The 23,653-nt window shown below is 47.7% G+C and overlaps 1 protein-coding gene across 3 annotated transcripts in view; it reads left to right on the plus strand.

The window, feature by feature from the left end:
* Positions 1-2,767: 2,767 nt before the first annotated feature.
* Positions 2,768-23,653, plus strand: part of SV2B (synaptic vesicle glycoprotein 2B) — a 66,880-nt gene continuing 45,994 nt past the window's right edge. Inside the window, exons 1-2 of one of the 3 annotated variants that reach the window (XM_075100611.1) lie at positions 2,768-3,084; positions 8,811-8,983. The gene's annotated coding sequence lies outside the window, so the exon portion shown is untranslated. Of the gene's footprint in view, positions 3,085-8,719; positions 8,984-23,653 lie in introns of those variants that run through there. The other 2 variants (XM_075100612.1, XM_075100610.1) reach the window with 2 other exon arrangements.

Below are 23,653 nucleotides of genomic sequence, written 5' to 3' on the forward strand. Positions count from 1 at the left end.
AAAGCCCTGCCTCGAACATCTGCTGGTCTCTCAACACCCTGTGATATTGAGTGCCTTTCACAGCAAGCGCCCTGGCATGTAAGTGATGGCTCCAGCAGAGCCATGAAATATGCATTGTTTCTGTGTTTTTGGAGTCATACTTTTCCTCTGATTATCTTCCTTTCACTTGACAGCCCACAAGCTGTCCGAGAGGCTGCTCCATCACCACTTAACTTCTTGCTTCACTTCTATTTCCCTTGTACGCCTTCCCAACAGCATGTGAGCACTGCTGAAGGGGGTGCGGTTTGCCCAGCTTCGCAACACAGTGCGAGAGTCCCTGGTCTCTTATTCATGGAAGGGCTCAGTAGAGAAAGCCCTGCTGCTGTAGGTGGGATAGAAGAGGAGAACTGTTGTGGGGCTCTGCTCCATTCACACGGCTGGACCAGGCATCCCATCCCACCCGCCTTCCCAGGAGGTCTGGGGCTGCTCGGTGAGCTGTAGGGCCAGACTGAGCCCCCTTTGCCTGTGTAACCATGCTGACATGTGTACCTGCACGATCAAACCTTACACAGACACCTACTTCCCTGTGGTAAAAGAGCTCATATCATCTCCACACCAGGTCCTTATTTGCTGCAGCTCAGCTTTGTTTTCCATTTGCTTCTTGCAGCTCTGAAACAGTTGGACTGCTGCAGATTTCGTCAATGTGCTCTGTTAAATAGAAGGATGTTAGGCCTCCCCATCCTGCTGCCTTTGATGTCAGGCAGCCATGAGATTCAGGTTCCCTGCTGGCACCATATGGCACTTATGGAAAATGGTTCTTCTCTGCCTGAGATACCTGGATACAGCTAGCGGTGATTAAGAGAGGTTCACAGTTGTGCCTAGGGTGCAGAGGTAATTAGAAACACTGATAATCACAGTACAATGATAAAGACCATCTCCCAGCTTTATTGCCTCCCTCCCTGTTGATCCTGGAATTAAATTTAATACAAATTTACCCAAGCTAGATCTATCCTGCGTAGGAAACAGTAAGTAAAGTAGATGCAGGAGCTTTGCTAGGAGTTGAGAAAAGCCCAGCAGAATCAGTCTGGCACATCTTTCCTCACTCACGATTCCACCTGCAAGTGGAAGGTGATATAGGGCAGAGCAGCCTGCTTCTGAGGGCAGCTGTGATAGAGCTGGCAGAGCACCTCCGGGACTGCCCCGAAGCCCTCTCCTGGGAAACGCAGTTGTGAATGTGGCTGCGCTTTCTGAGCGTGACGCACGCAAGGTGCAGTAGATCTGACACGCAAATACAGTTACTGTGATTTGAAGAATTTGAAGTATTAATGAGCTGGAGGACTCAGAGGAACAGTGACAGGCAAGCAAAGTGGCACTCAGTGACACTGTGATAGCCTGGCTTGCTTTTTAGTTTTGCCAAGGCCTTGATACTTGGCCTACAGCGTTCAGGATTGCTGACAATAATTTGACTTCTGAAGTGCTCCCACATCAAAGCAATCAGTGCAGTGTGCCAAACACAAAATGCAATTAAACTAATGTATTGCACTAGGGAGAATAAAGCTGAACTTCAGATTTGAGTTCCAATTTTTAAATGAATGGGTATGAAAAACCTTAAATTAATCACCTCCTGCATTTTGCATATAGAAGTGCTGCTGCCAGTACAGTCACAGGAACCATACCAGCAAATAATCAGACGAAGAGAGAATTTTCAGGCCCAGTTTGTAATTCTGTCAACAGTAACAAACACACCTGAGCTGGAGATTCAAATCAGGTGAGCTGAAGCAGGGTAGCAGGAGGTAAAATACAGAACAGAGAAGAAAGGGGGAGTGTGTGTCTGGAGGGGCCCTGGAAACAGCCTAAGGAGTGATAACTCCTAGTACTTAACACAGCCTGGAGACGCCAGTAGCACCAGCACTGTCTTACAGGTGGGGAAACTGAGGCACTACGTGGGAAGGTAGCTTTCTAGATGTCACCTGCTGACAGAGCCAGGATGAGTGGCTGGACTTTCAGTTCCACTTCTTTGTTCTATCCCTTTGGCAAGTACAAGGGATTCATGCTGCCCTGTAAATCTGTCCCTGTTTCCTTTCTGAGAAGCCTGTAGCTCCATGCTCCTCTTCAGTGTTAGGTTACCAGAACCAGCAAGGGAAATCTGCCAGTGAAATCTTTAATGCTCCCATTACCTGGACTAATTTGGGCATCTCTGCACAGAGAGATGTTGCAAGGTGTGGACAACCACGCCATGTGCGCTGGCAATGCTTTTTTTGTAGTTAGGAGCTGCATTCTTTATTCCTCAATAAGACACCTCCTCATGTTACCTGATTATCTCTTTTAATAATACAAAATGATTGTGGATGGATTTCCATGGCAGGCTACGTTCCACACTGCTGTGTCCACATGATCTCTTGTAAGCACCAAATTGCATGGACAGTAGGATTTCTCCTGCTGCTGCTTTTCTGGCAGTGGACTCCCAAATTATAAATACAAGGGTATTTTAAACAGAACAGGCTTATCCCACAGTAGGATTATCCCTGAAACATGGCACTTTCCCCAGCCTTGCCCTTTAGCCATCTCCCTTTAGCCAGGGAGAGGGGTCTTGAATGTAGCAATGATCTAATATATAAAGTGGAGAGATGAAGGATGCCAGCATAATACCCAGTTACGCTGGGATTCCCTTCTACTTACAGCTAAAATCATGCCTGTATGACAGCAATTAAAAAAAAATCCCCCATATAATGAAGAACTCCGCTAGAGAGCTGCAACGTTTAGGCGCTGGGCTGGATTTTATTACCATGATGAAATTACACAAGCTTCGCCTCTCTCCCTCTTTGCCTGCTGTGCAGCTTCTCACTCTCTCCCGTTCTCTTTGGCTGCCTCCGCACACTCCCTCCCTGCTGGCTTTGCAGCCAGGGTGGGGGAGGCAGGGATGCAGGTAGGACAGGCTGCCCTGGACTCCCTCCCAGCCCTGGGCTCCCTCGGCTGGGATCCCCAGGGCTGCATCATTGGCATGCGGCGCCCGGCAGGACTGCATCACTGCTAGAGGAGATGCCAGCGCAGAGCCTCACTGCGCCGCGCAGGCAGCAGCATCACTGACAACTTGGGGTGCTCAAGGTAAGAGAGAGTCGCTCCCTCTGCTTCACTGAAAAGGGGTGAGAGGCAGCTGCCAGAAAGCTGGCGGCCCATGGGGTCTCGGTGTGGAGCGCTAGGCAGCTGGGGAGGCAGCTCAAGGGGCAGGGAAAAGCTGTCTGCAAAAAACTAAAACAAAGGATGCCACTGAAACCGAGGATGCTCAAGGGTGCGGAGTTGGTGTCCGAGTTGGGATGAATCGGTGGGAACTGTCGGGGACTTCGTTAGCTTAAAGAGACTGGAGGGGTCAGAGCAGCGGCGAGCACAGCAGCAATTTAAGCCAGCCCCGTTTCGCTGCCTAGCTGCCTTTGCTCTCTGCAGGGAGCCGAGGGGCTGCTGCGCTTTCGAGTTTTAATTCGGGCTGAAGCCATTTTTAAAGGAGTGCTCCCGGTGTGTGTCCAGGTTGTGGGGGTCTGTGGGGAGAAGGAGAAGGTGTTTGCATGGGGGAAGGGGCTGTCATCTCCACATGGGAGCTGTGTATGGCTGTGTGGGTGGTGGCACCCCTGGGCTGGGCGTGGGTGTGCTGGTACCGTGCACACACCGTCCCCGTTTACCCTGCTGGCTACCGCACTGCCAGCACCCATTTTAATTTTCCTCCCCTCTTTATCCTCCCCAGACACCAGGAGATCTTAAATGCAGCCAAAGCTCAAAACTGCACTTAGTCTCCCTGTTAGGAAGGATTAAATGAAGCCACAGAAAGAAAGTGATGATTTTGGGAGCTGGTGAGGCTGTCTGTCTGACCGGCGGCTGTCATGGGATGCGAGTGCTCTGGCGAGAAGTTCCTGTACATGCATGCATGCCTACACCTACAACACATCCAGACATACCTCTCTGCAGGGACTATTTTTCTTTTAGAGGAGAAGTGTTGTTAGAGGGAAATCTTCATTACGTGTGTCAAACTGCAGTAATACAATCCATAATGCCGAGATCCCATTAAAAATAATGGGTAGGAGCTGGCTCCACAAGGACATTACTTGTCAGGGATGACCTTGTCTCAGGAGAAAAAGAGAAAGAGTAACAACCTGACGATTATAATGTGTAGGTGAGAAGTGGTGCAGTGCTCCGTGTGCACCAAGGGGAACCCTCGCTGTGTTGGGGCTCGGGACTTGTAAGCACATACTAGAGCTTAAAGTGCTCTTCTGCCATGGGGAGTCATGGCAGAAATTTCAGGTAGGATGAGAGTAAGTCATGTGTCTGACATGGCACAAAAGTTTCTGTTTCATGGCTCCTCTGGATCCCTAGCATTATCATTTTGGGGGAAGAGACAGGAAAAGGGTTAATTCTCTGCGTTACTTAGCCAGAATGTACAGTAATACTGCACTGATCATCCCGGGGGGAAAGCACTGAGCTGGGTGTCTGCTGCCACATTAGTGCCTCTGTCCTAAATGACCTGTGGCCCTAACACTTCATGCAGTGGGATGCCCATGGTCAGACTACCCTGTCCCACGGGACAACCTGGAGGACAGGCAGCATACAGGGCTGCTTCTGATTCTTCTTCCCAGTGGAAAAGCCCTCTTCCACCATCCAGCATCCCATCCAGGAGGGGAACATCTCCCTCCCCTGCAAGAGAGCTGCCACCGGCAGCAGTCACATACACGGGGGCTCAAGAGCTCCATGAGGTCCTAGTTAGTGCCTGATGTCTCCCCTCTTCGGGGCCCTGATGGGAAAGGCATGTCCACTGGTATTAGATGAACTCGGCTGGAGATCAGATCTGCAATGACACCTTTGTTTTTCCTGACGTGGTTTTGCAAATGCATAATGCGAGTGCTGGGGGAACCCTACCAGAGCATCAAAGCCAGACCCAGAAAGCAGCTGACAGGAGAATGCCTTCCTCTTCAGCTTGCCTGATTATGAGAGGTCTGTCCCACGAAGCAGCTATGCTGTTTGCACCCATTTATGTGCTGGAACATCTCTGAATGAAAGTCACTGGCACCTGACAGCTACTGACTGAGGGAGTTGAGCTGGGGGTGGAAGCCTGGCTTTCATGCCTCTTTGTGCCAGGCTCTCACGCAGCCCCCCAGCCTGCAAGCGCACAGCTGGGTGCTCCCCAAAAGGCAGCCTTGCACACGCAGATGATCTCTGCACATCTGTCTGCTTGTCTGCAGGTAGGGTGTGGGCACCAGCTTTTGGAAGTGCAGTTCAAAGTGAACGTGAAAAATCCCATGATGACAGTAAGAGCACATGTCGTGGCATTTGGTACAGAGGTTGTGTGAGTTTAGTTTCAAAACAGGAATCGCTCCAGCCTGTACTTGCAGGGGAAAGGCAGGGTGCTGAAGATGCAGCCCTTTCTTGCTTGTAATAACCTCTGAGCCGGGAGCATTGCTTTTGGTGAAATGGAGTGAGGAAGAAGAAAAAGGCAGAAAAATCCCCCATGATCCGTGGTGATACTGTCCCACCTGTACATCACACTGCAGGGCAAAACTTGGTGAGGCAGGTCTGGCTTTTGAGGCTCAGCCTGCACTTGATGCAGCATGAGCCCAGTTCCCTTCCTTGCCTGCACTGAGTGCCAGCCCCCGGGTCCTCCCTCCTCTGCTCAGAGCTGCTGTGGGTTACTTCTTCCTGGCCTGGCCACAAAGTCCCAGGGTTGATAACAGTCCTCCTGGGGAAGCCAAAGCCAGCCTCGAAAATCCTCTTCCTGCACCGTCAAGTGGGCAAATTGATTTTCCAGATCATGAGCTGAACCTTCAAAATTGTTCTCTTCTGAAAAGATTATGGAATTACTCCCATGCTAATGAACGCTTTAATGATACGGTGACTAAAAGTCCCATAAGGATTTTAAGAGCCAAAAAAAGACACTGTAGGAAAGGGGAGCCTGCATCGGCTGTGTCAGACCTTACTTCACATGTGGGGCAGAGGTGAGGAGGAAGGTGGCTGAAGTTGGAAAACAAGAGAAGAGCAAGGAGAGATGTGATGTCTGCTGGGAAGCTGCCGAATCCCTCAGGGATGCCTTCTGCAGCTCCCAACTTTATCCCTCTTTCTGCGAGGGCAAGCAGGGAAGGTAACATGTTACCTATTGCTTTTCCTTTTCAGCAGCTCTCTGGCAAAGGCCTGTCCCCTCCGGCAGCGGGGACAGCTCAGTTCCTGGTGACCTGCCGCCAGAGCCCCCAGGGTGGGCGGCAGAGTCAGGTCGCCTTCCCCAGCTCCCCGGCACAGGCTGCTGCAACCTGCTGTGGGATCATCCGAGTTTAGCACTAACCCTCCTACCCTCCCAGTGCGTGGCTGTCAGGCTCTGTAGTTCAGGACTGTGACACTGGTTTCCAAATACACAGTAGGACAGTATATGCCCTGACCCCACCGAAGGAGTCTGGCATTTACTGGGGAGAAAATATGCTTTGGCAGATAAGTCTGCCACAATCCTGCTGGCTTTCACAGAGCTACATTCTTGCCTCTGCTTTACTAAACCTGGTTTTATTGTACTGTAACTCCATGGGTTACGATCTCTTGTCCTGGATTTGAGCGAGAGCAGAGTTATCCCCCTAAGATGGGACAGGGAAGCAGTGCAGGGAAAAAGTCTCCATGCTACACGAGCTGCAATGCAAGGGGAAGGCTGGTCTGTATTTAGGTAAGGGCTCTGCACAGAATGGGTAATCCTCTTTCCACGAATTATCCAGCCTGGGGATTAAACTGCTTTAAACTCCCCCCCGGCCTCCCCTGCTGCAGCCGGGCTCGGAGGGAGCCGGGGGAGCAATGATGGGAGGGAGGGAGGTGCGGGCAGGTTGCTGATGACTCATTTGGCTGCTGCCAGCCTTGCCAAGCACTCCGAGAGGTCACCGCGGGTCCAGACGCAGAGTGACACACGAGTGACGTGCAAGGCGAAAGGGAACATTATGGCATCCCAATTAGGAAAGAACACGGAGCTTTATAAATAATTGAGGAGACGAGGGAGTGTGGCAGCAGGTAGGAGGAGGGACAAGAGACCCAAAGCAGCCGTTTCCCAAAGTGTAATATCCTCGCTAGACTTTTTCAAGCTGTTTCCCTAACCAGAAAAAGGAACGTTTTTTGAACTGCAGCTGATATATCTGAGAAGATGCACCCAACCCACCTGCTTGAGCTGGCTCTGGAAATGTGATTCTGGGGATGCAAGTCAGGTTCATCTATTTGGAGCGTGAATGGGTCACCCTCAATACTGCATTAAAATGTTGCAGGGAGGCCAATAACACACTCAGGGACGGTGTGGGGGGAATGGGACGTGAGGGGGGAGATGGGCTGGATTGCACCAAAACCTGAATATTTCACGCACAGTCTTGGGGCAAGTGCCCTGTGCGTGGAGAAGATGGATTTCTGTCCTTTACCTAGTACACAGCTGCTAGAAAAAAAAGGAGTCCTGACATTAATTTCACCCTAGGGACTTATACATGCCATAGAGGAGACATTCTTGTTACCCCTACAAATGGGTCTTGGGACAAAGCTTTGGTGGGGAGAAGAATGAGAAAGGTTTGGCTGTGCCATGCCAGGCTATGGCTGACACCCAGCTCTGCAGAGATGCCAAAGGGGCTCTTCCTCCTGGTGCTGAAGGCAGCAGAAACAGGGAGGGATCTGCTTGTGAAGCAGGAAGAGAGTCCCTGTCCGGGAGGCTGAGACGGCTGACACTGCTGATTTTCTGCATCTGGGTTTGTGGTGGCGCCACTCTTTTTCCTCCTCTAATCTCTAGATTCATAGAATCATTAAGGTTGGAAAAGACATCTATGATCATCAAGTCCAACTGTCAACCCAACACTACCATGTCTCCTAAACCTAGAACCTGGGATCTATCTCAAAACTAGTATAGTTTGCCTTCCTTCACTCAGCTTTCCAGGCTTTAGTTAAGAAATCAGTGCAGGGTTTTGGTTTCCCCAATTCCCTTCATGCTTTACTGCTGCCTCGAGGTCTTGTCACCTTGTCCTGGAGTTACAGCCCCCTGGATGATAACCTGCGGACCCCCACAGTTCAGCTGCCATCCCCCAGACTCACCCAGGCCACCCTCGTCTGAACTGCTGAAAAGTCAGGTTTATTCATGGGGAAGACAAGTGGACCAAGGCACTTTATTTTTCCTACATTTAAATCAATTTATTCTACTCTCTGCTGCTTATCCTTTACAACCTAAATCGGGATTTCTACTGGATTGTATTTTCCCCTGCCCAGAACCGGGACAAACTGAAAGCCTCAACCTGCTGTTTAGCATTCCCACTTTTACTCACATTGTTAAGAGGATACCATTTAAATAACTTCAGGGGAGTTTGAGTTGTACAGGGGATAAATGACCAGCCTCCCAACTCGCGGCTAGGAAGGGAAATACCTTGGCTGGCCCTGCAGTTCCTGCCCTGCCGGACACACAGGCAGAGCCGGTGCAAACTCTGGCTTGTTTCTGCGTGTGAGGTTAGAGGTAGAAATCACCGGAGAAAGCCTGGACAGAAGAGGGAAAGCAAAGATGGGAAAGACCAGGGAAAGTCTTTGCTTGTAATGTGAGCTAGTGTGTCTTTCCCCCCTGTGTCGACCTTCCTCAATTAATTACTAATTAAACATTAAATTAATTAATGTTTAACTTAAAGTCAACACATCTGTCACATTAGCATCTCCCTCTGCATGGTCCCCCCAAGCCACCTCCTCCCATCTGCTCCCCCTCCTGCCTCCAGCCTCCCTCCGCTCCTATTCCTTGGTGGCTGGGGGGAGGAGGTGTGCGCGCGCCTGTGTTTTCTGCTGCCTGATGGACTTTACCATTGCTTGTGCTTCAGCACCTGGATGCGGTCGCAGCAGGATGATTGGTTTGGCTTGCAGAGCATTTACTTCTAATCTCCGGCTTGTGACATCCTAGCGGAAAGGGGCGACCCTTTCAGGAGCATCTCCACGGGATAGAAAGAGGGGAAATGGCTGGTGAACGGCTGTGAAGAACTATTTCCTAGTTCTGGTAAGCGATGCTTTTCTCTTTTGTCCCTTTCTGGTCAATCAGTCTGGATGCAAAAGTAATAAGGCTTAATGGGGTAAAAGGCAAAGGGAGGGGAGCTGAAAAAGAGACAGAAAAAAACAATGAGGAAGCCCGTTTGGTTTGTTCTGAAGCTTTTCCAGGGGTCAGTGCTCATCAAAGCAATTTCATTACTACTAGCGAGAGGCTGGGAGCCGAGCGGATCAGACAATGTGTGTGCCTAGGCAGCCGGAGCAGCTTTCATCGCATCCAGTTTCATTGCCCACTCTATATCTTTTTTCCCCTATGTGATTTCCAGCTTGGTCTGGGGCACAGTAGGAGCTCATGGCCAAGCACCACTGGTGTTCTCCATGGGGGTAGTCCTAGGTGAGCCGCTACCTGAATGCTGCTTTTTCTGCCTTACGCTCTTTACTGCAGGAGTTTTGGAAGGTCAATCATGAATTCTTGCCCCTGAGTTGCTGTGTGAAACCCCTCAACTTTTCTAGCAGATAAACTATCTCTGTCATGAAGTCTTACTGCATTTTTTCCCGTAAACCAGTCCCCTCAGTGCCGTGAATAGCTGATATGTAGAGAGGTGCAGATAAAGATGTTTGGAAGGAAGAGGATCTAGCTGTACTATACGCTGCTGAGACTGTGAGCTATCTGACGTCCTGGGCATTGGCTTACTCTAAATGAGAGGTTTGCGAGTCGGTTTATCTCACAGGACTCTCAAAATGGACATCCTGCTTCTAAGCTGAGTGACAGCACAGCTCTTACACTAGGGATGAATTTAGGGCCCTCATTTAAAGAGGATCAGGGAATAATAAACCTAAGAGCAGCCTTTGCAATCTGGCTGCATTAAATCTGCAAAGGTCTGTGCATAACATACCTCTGTTGACAAAATACAAATGAAAAATACAGTGGTGAAGCTCTGGAAATTTTGTTGACAGGTACAAAGCTATGACCTTCTTGACAGACCTGTGTTCCACCCAAAAACTGGTGCAAAATTTGATTTAGGGATACCAAAACAAATTCTTTCTGGATTTATTTATGACAAGCAGAGTTAAAAACTACTCCCAGAGAACATTGCAGAGATGATTGTTTATAAAAATACTCCTCTCATGATGTATTCACACAGAAACCTCCGCTTGCTAAAAACTCACGCATTTCCTACTCTTTGATGTTAGATACCGTGACACTTGGAGCTGGGCACTCTGGTTATTGTGCTTATTCTAGCACAACCTTGAAGTTTCAAGCACCGGTTACATTAAGCCTAAAGAAAAAACATCCTCCTCTCCTAAGCAGCAAATTTTGGCTTGGATTTTCGTTTGACGTGTGTTTCAGGGCAGCAATCTTTTGTATCAGATCCGTGTCTGGCAAACAGTGGGGGAAGTGGAAGGGGCTTTGTGTGACTCCAAATCCCAGCACTGTGCAAGAAGGAGGGAGTGCAGGAATTGCCAAATTTGTTGTCTGTGGGGGTTGATGATTTTATCTGTGAGGAAATCTTCTTAGAGAAGACAGCTTTTGCCTCCCCTAACTGCAACACCATGGTTTGTTTCAAAAGGTTGAAAATCCTTCATTCCATGTTTCCTGGAAAAACACTTCTGAGCACCAGAAATTTCTAGAAATTGTTTTTCCTGTTGAATTATCTTCAAAAACCTGCAGGAATGTTGTTGTCAGAGTATCTTTGCTATTCGTGTGCACTTGACTTTTCTCCCACCTTCAGTCTGAGATGCCGGCCAGTGGTGACTGTGCTTTCCTGGTCCCTGCTGCAGTGCTGCCTGGAAGGGTTCATCTCCCCTGTGTAATTAATGGCTCTGTAATATTTATAAAGAGAAAATCCTCATACCCATCTGTGATAATTTTGGTACATCTGCCAAGATGAAATTCTAGGGCCAAATGAAAATTACAATATGCTAGATGTACAGATTTTTATAGCATCCCAAAGATATTTCCTGAGAGATGCTGATTTGACTGCTAAAGTCTTTGTCTCTGGATGGAAACAGAATTGAATGTGCTACAGAATTAATCACGTTATGACTTCTAATTGAATTTTAGCCTTTTCTCACAGACATTTGAGCTATAAGGGATGGATTTCCCTTGTGAAAAAAATCCATTTGGTAAGGGCAGGGAGTCCTAGGAGATCCTAAATGAAGAATACTTGAGATCATTCCTGTGAAGACACTTGGTGTCAGTGTCATTATCTCTTCCAGACAAGATAATAAAGGACATGGAAGATGAAACCTTTCCTTGCCAGGGAAGCTTCCACATTATTTGATTGAAATTGGAGTCCAGTCACCTCATGCTTGTCTCTCCAGATTTTTCTTGCCACATCTGCTAAATTGCCACCACCTATTTGCGTTTTAAATGAGGGCTTCCTCCCGCACAACCCATCTGCTCAGCCTGTTTGCTCTTCCTTATGCAGTCACGACTTTGCAATCACGTTTATGTCAGTAAAAACACACTGGTGTTGGGGGAGAATGAAGAGGGGAACACGGTGGCCTTGCAGATTCCCTTGGCTGGGTTGAATTCAAAAGAGGAGTTGGATTAAAAAAGAGGAAAGAACCTCTTATGAAAAGAATTAAGCTTGGGCAAGGGAGCCAGGAGGTTCAGGACACTTTGAGGACAAGTTTTCTGTTTTTCTAGTACTATTCTAGTGGATCCTTATGATCAGACTTCATAGACACTCCCACGTCTAAGGTGACATAGCTCACCTGGGCATGTTCTTGACTGCCTTAATGCTAGGCATGAAGAAGAAATCAAGGCTTTTCTGGCTTGGAGGTGGCTGAAATGTGAAAGCACTTTATGATATTTTAATCTGCCTCATTAGAGTGGAGAGACTACAGGTTCTCAGAGACGTTTTCTGCTCACCTTGGTCTGACAAACCTGGGGATATGATTATAGATACAGATGGATATGATAGAGAACTTGGGGCCAAAAGAGGTGTGGGTTTTTTCCAAAGCCCTGCAACAACTGGGAACTGTTTCTCAAATGCTTTTAGCCCATGGCAAGGGAGAAAATCTGACCCTAATTCCTCTCACCTACTTCCACTGAAGCCCAGAGTGGGCACCAGCAAGATAACCGCTTCTGGGAGGGTACATTTGTCCTGCTGCACCCCCACGCCACAGGCACTCACAGCCCGAATTCACAGATATTTAATTAGGGCTGGCTCGTTGCAGGGATCTAGTGTGCATTAATTATAAGCACGTGTAGATGAGGTATTAAATGATTTATACACAGACCCAGATTGAGAAATCCCAGCGGGTTCTTCTCCTGATGTGTAGCTGCTGTTGGCAATTAATCAAGCTTTCCTGGCATTCAGGAGGAGCTGAGGAGCCTTTTCACTTGCAATACAGACCCAAAGCTGCCGGACTTGGTGGAGGCTGAACCTCCTTGGTGAACCAAAGCTAGTTGTGACCAGCATGAAAGGAGCGTGGAGCCCATTTCCGGCGGGACAGGTGCATGCATGACAAATCCTGCTGTTGCTGCTGCCGTTTATTAGCCCTTCTGGGTACTGTGGCGATGCTCTGATGTTGCGCCACCCTCCGGAACACAGGGAATGCCTTTTGCATTCTCAGAGCCAGAGACAACACCTTATCTAAAAGATAAGGGTGTTTAGGATTGGTTATTAGTATCTGTTTTATAATGCTAGCAAGATAGGATCCTTTGTTCTTAAGTTCTCAGAGGTGCAGATCATCAGAGATGCTGCCATTGCTGTGGCCGTGCCTGGCGTGGTGCTCATGGGTGCTGGGCAGCACAGGCACCTCCAGCCCAGGGTGTCCAGAAGCAGGAAAGGGAGAAACCAGAGCCCTGCTGGGCTTCTGGGGGGTGTGGGGGAGGTGGCACTGAAAGGGGCTGGGGAGGGTGCAGGACTCTGGGGCTCTGGTAGGAAACGCTCATGGACCATTTCTGACCAGAAGGCAGTCAGTATTTTGACACATTTTTGCAAAGCCAGCCGTGACCACTGACTAAAGCAGGACACTTCAGGAGCTGCTTCTTACAGCTTTATTTTAAAGCAACGCTTCTTTAGCATGGGGGCTAAAAGCAGAGTCTGCATTGAATGTTGCAGAGCCAACCCTCTGAAGGATGACGTCCTTTCAGCCCCTCTAATCCCCCTAACACACACAGGACAGGCAGTAAGGGAATGAGGAAGGATTAGGAAAAGCCTAAATTTGCCCCCACACACTGCAAGTTCTGCAAAGCCTTGTCTGTAGTCAAGATTACACTCTGCTTTAAAACCAGAAAGAAGTGGGGGAGAGCTCAAGTCCTGCTGACTTGTAATTACAGAGCGCTGAGCACAGCAATTTCCCAGCCATCAGTAGGAAAGAAAGAAAGATATACACCTGGAAGGCAGCTGAGAAGTTGGAAGAGAGGAATGAAAAATAAGGTGCTTCAAAGCCATGCTGTCTGAAAGCTGCCGGGGCTAATGCATCAGGCCGAAACAGGGCTCCTGTTTGGCTTTCTACTGCAGCAAGCGAGCAAAGGAGGCGAGTGCTCAGGCTGGAGAGAGGCTCGGTGAGAACGGGAGTGCTCACTCCCCCTCACCCCGTCTGCACCAGGCAGCTGCTGCTGGTCCTTGTTGTTTCAGGCCAAGCAGCTGATTAAATATTGAAAGAGCTTGTTGCTCTTGCTTGAAAGCTTCTGTCTGGATGAAGATGAAGTTACGGCAGGGCAAGTTTGCACTGGTGCAATTACTCTCTGTTTAAATATGGCTGACCATAAACAGATCAAAAATAGCTTTGTGGGTTGTAACATAAAGGCAGTGTTAGGATGTGGGTTTGGGTTACTCCTTTTTGAGGCCAAGGTGTGAGAGAGCTCAGGGAGCGGGGTATTGCAGATAGGCGTCAGGCTGGGTTATCAGAGAGACCCTGTGGCATTCAGAGGCTGTTACAGGTGCTCAAAGGCTGGTTGTGATGGGAGTTATGCCTGAGGTTTGCGTCTTCACACTGCAGCCTTGCTCCAGGCTCACATCCCATACCCCCCCAGCACCCTGGTAGATACGGTGATGGATGGAGGTGCAGGCAGGGAGCGGGGAGGGAGAAGGGATTTGTTATGGGTTATAGGATTAGACAGAGGCAGGAGGAGAGTTGGGATTACAGGTAGGGGCCGAAAGTGGATGGAGGGAGAGATGAAAAGGGTTGACGTTTCTGGGAGGCTGCTTATAAACAATGGGAGTGTTCTATGGAGAATCGGGGACCAGGGATCTGGGAGTAAGCAAGCCGTGGAAAAGGGAAGCCAAGGGTGGATGAAGAAGGTCCTTTACTGACTAGTGGCACAGCCAAATCGCAAAGATAGAGAGGAAGTGTTGCTTTCAGGTGGAAGCAGGAAAAACTGAGTATTTTTCTGATCCCCAGCCAGGTCCACTCTTGTGCTCTCATCTTCTGAGAAGACATAGGACATTTTCCAGCTTGTTAGCTGTGCACAGGCAGGAGCTTCTTGAGCTTTAAGGCTTGGTACTTTTCTGACAGAGCACTGAAGGGGAAAGCCTTCACGGGCCCCGTCAGTGGCTACCAGAGATATCTCATCACCCCCCTGAGCTTTTGGATGACCTGGGTACTGGATCCAGCCATGGAGGTCCCAAAATCACGAGTAACACCCATTCATGCTTCAATGGGTTGGTAAAAATTGCTTCCTTTCAGCATCCAGCCCCAGTGAGGATGCAGCCATTCCGGTCTCTCAGTGGGCTGTGTACTGCAGGGAACAACACAGCGGGAGAGCTGCAAGGCTTGGCCCAAGACATTTAGTCACTTTGAGTAGTCAGAGAAGACACATTTGATCTGGAAAAGAAGCTCCCCTTCATTGTCTGATTGTCCAAAATAGATGTTCAAACCTTCTGTCCTGTCACCAACGGAAAACTTTGGAAAAATTCTCTCTGATCTGGGTAAGTATAAATGTATCCAGAAAACAGGTATCCACTTGATTTTAATGTTGCTGTAATCTGCACGGATGCTGGACAGTCTGCGACCAAACTCCCAGGCCACCCAGCAGGCAGAGAGGCCATCCAGCCTGGGGGAAAAGGACAAGCCTGGTAAATAGCTGCTGGTCCCTGTGGGTCACGTAGAGGTTCGGGCAGAGAAAGGAGAGGCAGCATTTCCCTCCTTCCTGCAAGTGGAATTTTGTCCTTGCATTGGACTGCCTTTGTTTTAATATATAATCATCACTGAAAAATGGTTTCTGGTTGTTTTCAGCTATAAAATCTGTCAAATATGCTGTAATTTTACTAAATATTTCTAGAGTTTGATGGTACAATCCTATGGTAAAGAGTTCTGTAGAAAAGACTGTGAGCCTTGCTTACTCTTAACCTAAGTGTATTGGGCTCTATTTGCTAAACCCAAAAGTGGATTTAGCAGCTAGTTTTTTTCAGTGGTCAGGAAAAAGGGATCATATTTATCTTTCTTGTTCAGACTAAAATGGTATGTCTGCAGCAGATTTTGCTGTTCACCTTTTTATTATACTTTAGAGCTAATTGAAACTTAATTTCAAAAATTACATTAATCAGTTCAGCTCATAGTAGCCATTGATCAGTTCCTAAGTGTTTTTTAATGATGTTGTGTGACAATTGTTAGTTGTACTTGGTTAGAAGAACATAATCACAACAGGCTGATGGATGGGGTCTCAGCTGAGCAAATATGGATTAATATACAGCTCTGAGGTTCTGATCCATAGCGTATTTGAAATCAAATTAAAAATCCAGTGTTATTAGAATGGGGTGTGTGTTCATGGTGAAAGTAACATGATGTAATTGTGGCATCTTTTTTGTTCTTTCAGAGCATCTTGTGTAGCTGTTCAGTTTCAATTATTTTTTCCTAATTGTTATAAAAAAGTTGCCTTTCCACAGGGAAGTATTCTGTCCGGAAGACTTCCAAAACAAAATATTTCCTTTGACATTTAAAAATCAAATTCTCAAACAGCTTATTCCTACTAGGTTTAGATAATCCATTTGATTAAAAACAATTTAGAATTTCCCTCTCCGAGCAGCATACTGTAAAATGCAGGACCTGATAGTAATTATTTAGTTAACCATTGTTGGGTTTTTCCCCTCGTACCTGCTATGAAATAATACTATGTTTTTGGCAGGCTTACAACATCTGAGACCATGTGGCTTAGCAGAAAGAAAATGCAGACTATTACATCTGTGCTACACAGCTTTTCCCTCAAGTGGGAAATAACGCAGGGTCTGCCAACCCTGAAAAGTTGCAAAAAAGCTCCCCATGCCAATGGTTCGGACATTTCACAGGAGTTTTGATCTCCTGTGCGTCTTCCTTGCCCAGAACTAGCTGGATGAGAGGATTTTTCCCTTTTGATGCTTTGTGAAGGCATCAGCCCGGGGGCTGTGGGACGGGGCTCAGGGCAGAAACTGAGCCCTGCTCTGCACAACCTACTGCTCTTCAACGCCGGTGGAGGATGTGGCACCTGAATTATGAGAGGCAACCTTTGTATTGTTTGAGTGTAGTAGGTCTAGTTGCTGTTCAACTTCTTCCTTGCTTTCATTCCTCCTTTCTTTCAGTTTAAAATGTGTGGGAGAGACCCACTGTGGAGAGATCTCCCCTCAACGGGAAAGGCTATCGCGGAGGGATGGCTGTGGGAATGATGGTGCAGGGCTCGGGGCCATCCACCCACAGGCATCCACCTCCCCACCGGGGAGCCAGCAGGTGCTTCAGTGGCCTTTAAGCAGCAGCAAAACGAGCACTCCTCGCTCTGCCTTTGCAGCCAGCCGGGCAGTGGCAGCTGGTGGATCCCTACCCCGTGGGGGTACAGGGGATAATGGAGCTGCTTCCTTGATTAACTCTGGCAGCGGCTGCTGAGTTAATTAGTGGTCAAATCTAGGATGCTGACAAAACCATATTACTAATTTGTCGACGAATGCAGCTTGGAGCTGGAAGGGCTTGGAATGAATTTCAGCCCACTGTTAGTGAAAACGATTTTCAAGATCTGTTTCAAAATGAGTGTTTGAGCAGGGGATGCCATGGCTGTTTCCACTGTGAAATTCCCTCATGAGATTCAATCTATGTGAGATTTCAGTGCAGAGTCTTCCTGCATGGCTTCATTCTGCATCTGTCTGGTCCTGGTTGCTCATGTCTGTCCTGCCTTGCCCTTGCCAGGGATGGTCATTCATATTTCATCTTCCCACAGAGGGGGAATCTTGCTTGCTCCAAGTGAGGGAGATCAGGTTAAGCATGAGAAGCTCCTGAGAGGTGTCTAGAAATAAGTAATTTACCGTGGTTGCAGAAGCAGAGGCTTGCTGTGACCAGCCATGCATGGTTAAAGCACATAAAAGCAGAGATCTCTCAGGATCCAGCTCGCATGCAAAGGACAGATGGGATACACAAAGCCTTTAGTAATTTCACAGGGAGCAAGCATTCGGGTTTGCACGCACTCAGAGCATCCCAGAGAGCTGCCTGTCACTGCAGCTGGAAAAAAGCCATTAACGAATGTTCATTATAATAGTAACCATTTAGCCTTTGGCTTGTCTCCATGCTAAGATCTGTGCATCAGTGACTCTGTTTCCTGCCAGTTCCAGGTAGACAGATGTTTTCTTTGGGGGTGTTATGGAGACTGTAAATGGTTTGGATCAGGATATTGCGTCTGTGCTGTGTCTGCTTTCATCAGATGCTCTTTCTAAAAGACGTTGGAGATAACAGTGTTCTGAGTGGGTGATGGAAAGAAGGTGGAGTGAAGAGGGAGAAGGGGTGTATAATGGAGTTGCTTGTTCAGTTACTGAGCACGAAAGAGGGGTTTCTTTCTTTTTCCCAGCAATTGCTGAGTCAAATGTGCATATCAAAGTTTATCGAACAAGCCCTTTCTGCATCCTTATGCAAAATATTTCTTGCTTGAAGGACAGAGCCAATTACCATGCATGTATTTACCCAGCTTTAGGAGCCTGCCTAGCTCCTATCTATATTTCATGAGCCTCAATACTCCCCGAGGCTTGCCGCACTCTGCTCTGCCTGCAGTAAAGGGCTCCTCAACTGCAAAAGCAACAATGACTCAAGAAAAACACACAAACAGATGAAACTCCTTGGATTTAACTTCCATGACAGCCTTGGCCTTATCCCCTTAACACTGGGTGGCATTTGGATGCTCTTTCAGAGCCTGCCAGCAGCCAGGCACATGCAGTAGCCAGCGGCTGGTGCTCAATCTACCTGCCATTGGACTGAGGTGGAAAACAAGCTGCTTCTCACATCCTATGCAAGTTGGTAGCCAGTAACAGTACTAACCCCCTCCTGCCATGCTCTGGTGTCTTTTCTATCTTTAATTCATAGAAGGGTTAAAACAAGGTCTCTTCAATCTTCTGGCTCAGCTGTACAGTCAGTGCAGGGCTCACACTTACAGGATACTTCCCAGCAGTCTGTCTTTGATTTTCAGCAAACCCCAGTGATGAGGTTTCTGTCTTTCCCCTCGAGGTCCTGTCCTTCAGCCCCAGAAATATTGCTGTCAGGAAGTTTTCTCTAAACTTCAGCACCAGTTTGAATTTCAGGCTTTCACATCTGCCCCAGCACCTCATTCGGTGTGACTGGGAATAGATCAGTAGGAATGAACACTCCAGCTCACTCCCCTGGTATACTCCCCATGCAAACGTAGCCAGCTCTGTTTGAGAAGTAGGCAGGGTGGGGTTTTTTGACTTGCTGATTGCTTAGAAACTTTCTTTTTATTCCCAGTTGAAATATCTTTCTGGCCAATTCATGGTCTCCTTGTTCTTGCATTCACATTGGATGTGGAACATTTTTTTTTGTCCATTTTCTCTTCCCCTGCTCTCAGCACATCTGGGTTCAGCTGGGCGATATGGACAGTCCATTTACACTGTCCAATGAAGCCAATGGGTTAATGTAAAAGAGAAGTCCCCCTTCTCTTTTTGGAGAACATGCTCCTTCCCTCTGGTCAAAGAACGTTCATCCAAACTATTCTCAAAAGAAAAAAGAACTGATCTGGACAAATTGGAACTGTTTGAGAAGGGAATGTTTCCTTTTGTCCATTTTCACTGAAAAAAACTGAACCCACTACAGAATTCTGAATCCTTGGGGAAAACCTGCCAAATTTTGAAAAAAATATTGACTGATAGGAAGAAAATGTTTATTACCATCTCTTTTTTCATAGAAAACTACTATAGAAAACTATTTTTGACCCTTTCTCCCTGCTTTATCTGCCTGAATGAAACAGACAAGCAAGGAGAAGAAATCACTTCAGACTGATTTTTTTAATATTCAAGGTTATTCCACTAGTTGCTAGTAGATTCCCCATTTGATGGGCTCTCTTAGTCAGAATCATGTGGAAGAAACAATGTCTGTTCCTATCAGCAGAGCTGTATTTTTGGAAGAGATGCAGAAAATAGAGGTAAGGTGGTATTTCTTTGGGTGATGTGTGGGCTTTCCAGTGGTGCTCCCCTTCTTTTCTTATTTTGAATTTACTTTAGGATTGAAATACTGTGGGTTTTGACTGGTATTGGAACCCGTCTGTGCCTATTTGATTTCTTTATATTGCTTTTATCGTGGAAAGAACAAATGACACATCAGAGTTAAATCTTCAGTCGTTGATAGTGCAGCTTGCTATTCTTCCAGCTGGGACCAAGCCAAAGGAGTAATCATGTTTATCTACGTAATGCATATCTCTGAAATTCACATTGCTCTGGGATCCAAACCCAGGTGATTTTATGACAGCTACTAACTGCTGTAATTAGGAACCTAATTAAATATCCTCTGATCTTACTGTTCTCAGAGTTGATCAGCTCAGGGGGCTGATTTGGATTCTCCATCTTTATCTTCACGGTCTCATACAGCAAGTAAAGCATGGATGATTTTTTAGCATCCTTTGAAGTATTAGATACTGTTCATCAGCATGCCAGAGCTCAGCAACAAATAGAGCAGCAGTATGAGCCCACGTGGCTAGTAAGTTCCCATTAAGTATAGTGAATATGTTAAAATAAATCACAAGATATGACAGAGCTAGAGAGGAGCTATGAAGGGCAGGAAAGCTTTGCCACCTTCCAGCAGAGGAAGTCAGCAGTGCCTCGACCATCTGTAGCAGCGCAGCAGGAAATTTGTCAGGTTAGTGTTAAAATGACTCTGAGAAGGATCTAATCTGTGGCTGGGGGCAGGTGCTGAGGGTGCTGTATAGAAGGATCAGCAGTTTTGCCTTCACTTGCAGCCAGGGTTACTCTACCAGAAGAAATCAGCGCTGTCCATGAGCCAAGGGAGCTCTCTGCATGATGTCATGCTGCAGGGGAATCCCTTGCTGCAGAGACCACAGGCAGCGCTTCCCTCCTGCAAAGCACACAAGATGGGAGAAGGAGAAAGAAAAGTCAGGCAAAATTTCCCTCCCTGTACTATGGGCTGTGTGCCCTCAGACTGGCTCTCAGGGAGAGGTGGATACCCTGAATGAGCTGGGCAGAAGTGGCTCTAAGAGAGCAGGTGGAGTTATTTCTTAGAGAAAACCATGCTCATCTCACAGTAAAATTTCAAGGTACATCGCTTGCAAACAGGAAATGTCTGCAATCTTCTCAAGCCTACATCAAACTCTGGTACCCTAAATACAAGCATTGTGCAACTGGTGTTGAACAGAGACCTCCTGCAGAGCCTGGATCTCTACCAGCCTTGGAGGGAGAGTCTTGTCGAGGACAGCTAGGCAGGTGACGCTAAGGAAGCAGGTAAAGCTGTAACCTGCGCTCTCTAGAGGATGGACACAAACTTTTATGAGAGGTATGGCCTTACTAAAACCAAAAAACACGATGGGCCAAATGCCTCTCCTGGAGGACATTGTATCTGCCTCGGGTTAGTTTGGAGGTTAGTGTGGGTTGCTCTGTTTTTTGTTCCCTAGCCCTGTGGAAAAAATATTGTATCTGGATCCTACGTGGTGGTGAACAGATTGCTCAGCAGTGCATGGCAATGGAAAGCAGCGAGCTGTGGATATCCATGTGTTGTGTTGGGGCAGCTGTGCCATGTGGCCCATGAGTGCCGCCACTATGGGCCACGGGCCAGCCCTGGACGAAAGCCTGGGCACCAGCACTGCAACGCATGGAGGTCTGGGCAGGACCCAGCCCCAGCCATGGTTTATTAGTAACTATGGAAGCCTCCACTCTCCAAGGTATATCTGACCCTCCGCTTCTCTACAGGGAAGTGAGAAATGTGTTTTATTTGGAAATAAAAGATCCTTGCACAGACCAGTTTTAAAAACCATCTCATCCCAATCACAGCAGCAAACCCATGTACTGTTGAACAGAGGCAGGAGGTGCTTGGCCTCCTTCCAGCACTGAGCTTAAAACACTACAGGCATGTCAATGCCTTTTGCTCACATCTCTGTGCCCATCACTAGATCCATTTGTGGTTCTCATGCACGCAGGAACTGTAGAGACTCGGAGCTGTCCTCACTCCATATTAATTGCCTGGATTCCTCATATTTGTGCCTCGTAGGAGAAAGCTAATGAGTGAGTTTAGTCTTCAGGCAAAGCACCAAGTTTACAGCCCTGAAAACCAACCTCCTCTACAGCTCAAGCACACCAGTTTTGCCAAACAATGGCCTTTTGGATGCCTTTGTCCAGCTGAGATACAACATTGTCTGCCTCTGTTCCCAAGCATCTCACAGCATATTTGGGAGGTAGAAAGTGCTCAATCCCATTCCCAAAATGGGAAACAGAGGCAGAGAGAGCACACACACAGAGCCTTACAGAAATCTTGTTTCAGAGAAATGACTTTGTATATAAAATGTCCAAATGTTAATCATGGGCCCACGTTCCTCTTCCTAACGTCACTTCTGTCCAGGGATCTCATGCAGGCAGAAGGGGAACAGGTCAGCTCTTGCCCCTTCTGCTTAGCTTGCAGTGACAGGATCTGTTACTGCCAGCTTGGCACTGTGGGCTTCAACGCTCTGGTGGCTTATTCCTGGGTAACCAGAAAGACTTTGCAGCCACTAGAAGATTTTGCATTCATCACTACAGTGCCATCAGAAAGCAGTCATTTTCCCTCTAGCCAGTCTGGGTTAGATGAAAAGCTTGATATCCACCTGCTGTCTGTGAGCCATTCCTTGGCTCCCCATCAAGTAAGTGTGATGTTACGCTTTGATAAATAACTTTTGATCATCATCTCCTTCTTGCCACTTTCTTCACCTGGGATATTCTATCCTTTTTCCCCTGAAGAGGCACTAGCATGACCTGCCTTGAAGTATTCATTATCCCCTTGAAATTTGCCAGCTAATCCCCCCAGGCTCATCATCTGGAGGACATCTGCTCTCACATGCCATTTCTTGCCTGCCTTCTCTTGTATATCATCCAGGATTCCTGCTTCTAGCAAAACTCTTGAATTTGTTTTATCTTAGGTTTACTCAGGGCATGATAGACTGTACTTCTCTCTTTCCCCTTGGGAGCAGAAGCCATTTGCTGCAATAGCACTATCTTCTCGTGTAATTTCTGTGTGAATAGTTCCAATTTAGCTGGTCAAGGCAAACCCATTTCAGAGCCTTCCTGTTACTGCTACCCAGGATCAACCCCCAGGAAGCCCTCCAGCCTGGGATCGCTCTCTGACAGTGGGCACCAGCAAATACATCCAAGAAGCTCCTCAGTGGACAATGACAGGATAGCCTATACCAGAGTGAAGTTCTTTTGATGTTTGCCTGATGTCTTGAAGAAGAACTTATTTCTGCCAGTAGAAAAAAGAGCGTAGAGACTCAAATGAAACTCATGTTCTCCTTTCCCTTAAATACATTCAATCCCTGCTTTCAGTGCTGCCAAGGCATTATCTTTTATTCCCAGGAGCCCCACAGGTTAGTGTGTAGGTAGGGATTTCCTTGTGTAGGATTTCAATCTCTTGCTTTCAAATTTCCTGAAGGTCCTTTTGTCTGCTATTATGAGACCGCACGTAATTCCATCTCATTTACTGCTTTAGGACAAAGAGATTGATTTTTTTTCCTTTTCTTCCCTATTGCCTGGAAACAGAGCCCACACAAGGGCTAAGGAACACAGATACTGCATGGAGACCCTTCACTGAGCCTGCTGCCTCATCACGCCATCCCCTCCACCCAGCATGGGGCTCGCGTTCATGCTGATCTGGCAGCCGCCTGGCTGCCAGTGCCGTCTGCCAGCGGGTGACTTCACCCAGTCCCAAGAAGGCATCTCGCAGAAGCGTTGCCAACTGACTTGAGGTTGAAGGGAGGAATGAAAACAGAAATCTGCGCAGTGGTGCAGGACGTGATCTCTAAAGCTGGGTGGGGATGGATAGCATCAACAGTAGGAGTAAGTGTGATCAACACATTTAAGGCTGCACTGGGCTGCCACACTCTGCCAAATTCAGGAGTTCCCCTATGAGTCCTGGGGAAAGCAGGAGCTAGAGGAAAGCCTGCGCTGTCTGATCCCACTCATCTGCTCATCAGAAGCCAGGTGGAGGGACACTGCTGTGGGCATGGTTGGCAATAGGCGTACCCGAAGCCTGAATCCTGGCAAGCAGACCCTTCATGCTTTTCAAGAGTAACTTTTCATGCTCTTTAAGACCCGTTGTGCCTGGCTCTGAGCACACAAAGCATGGCCAGCTCTCCTAAATCTCAGGACTATCAAAATGACAGTCAAAAAGATGGGCAGTCAAAAGGGCCCTGAGGAGCCTGACGAGGTTTGATCTCAGTGTGTCAGGACATGGACTGGAAGCTGGATAATAACACGCTGACAGATGAAACCCTCAGAAGGGGCCAAGTGCAGCT

This window comes from Phalacrocorax aristotelis, chromosome 7 (genome assembly GCF_949628215.1).
Source record: "Phalacrocorax aristotelis chromosome 7, bGulAri2.1, whole genome shotgun sequence".
Lineage (NCBI taxonomy): Eukaryota > Metazoa > Chordata > Aves > Suliformes > Phalacrocoracidae > Phalacrocorax > Phalacrocorax aristotelis.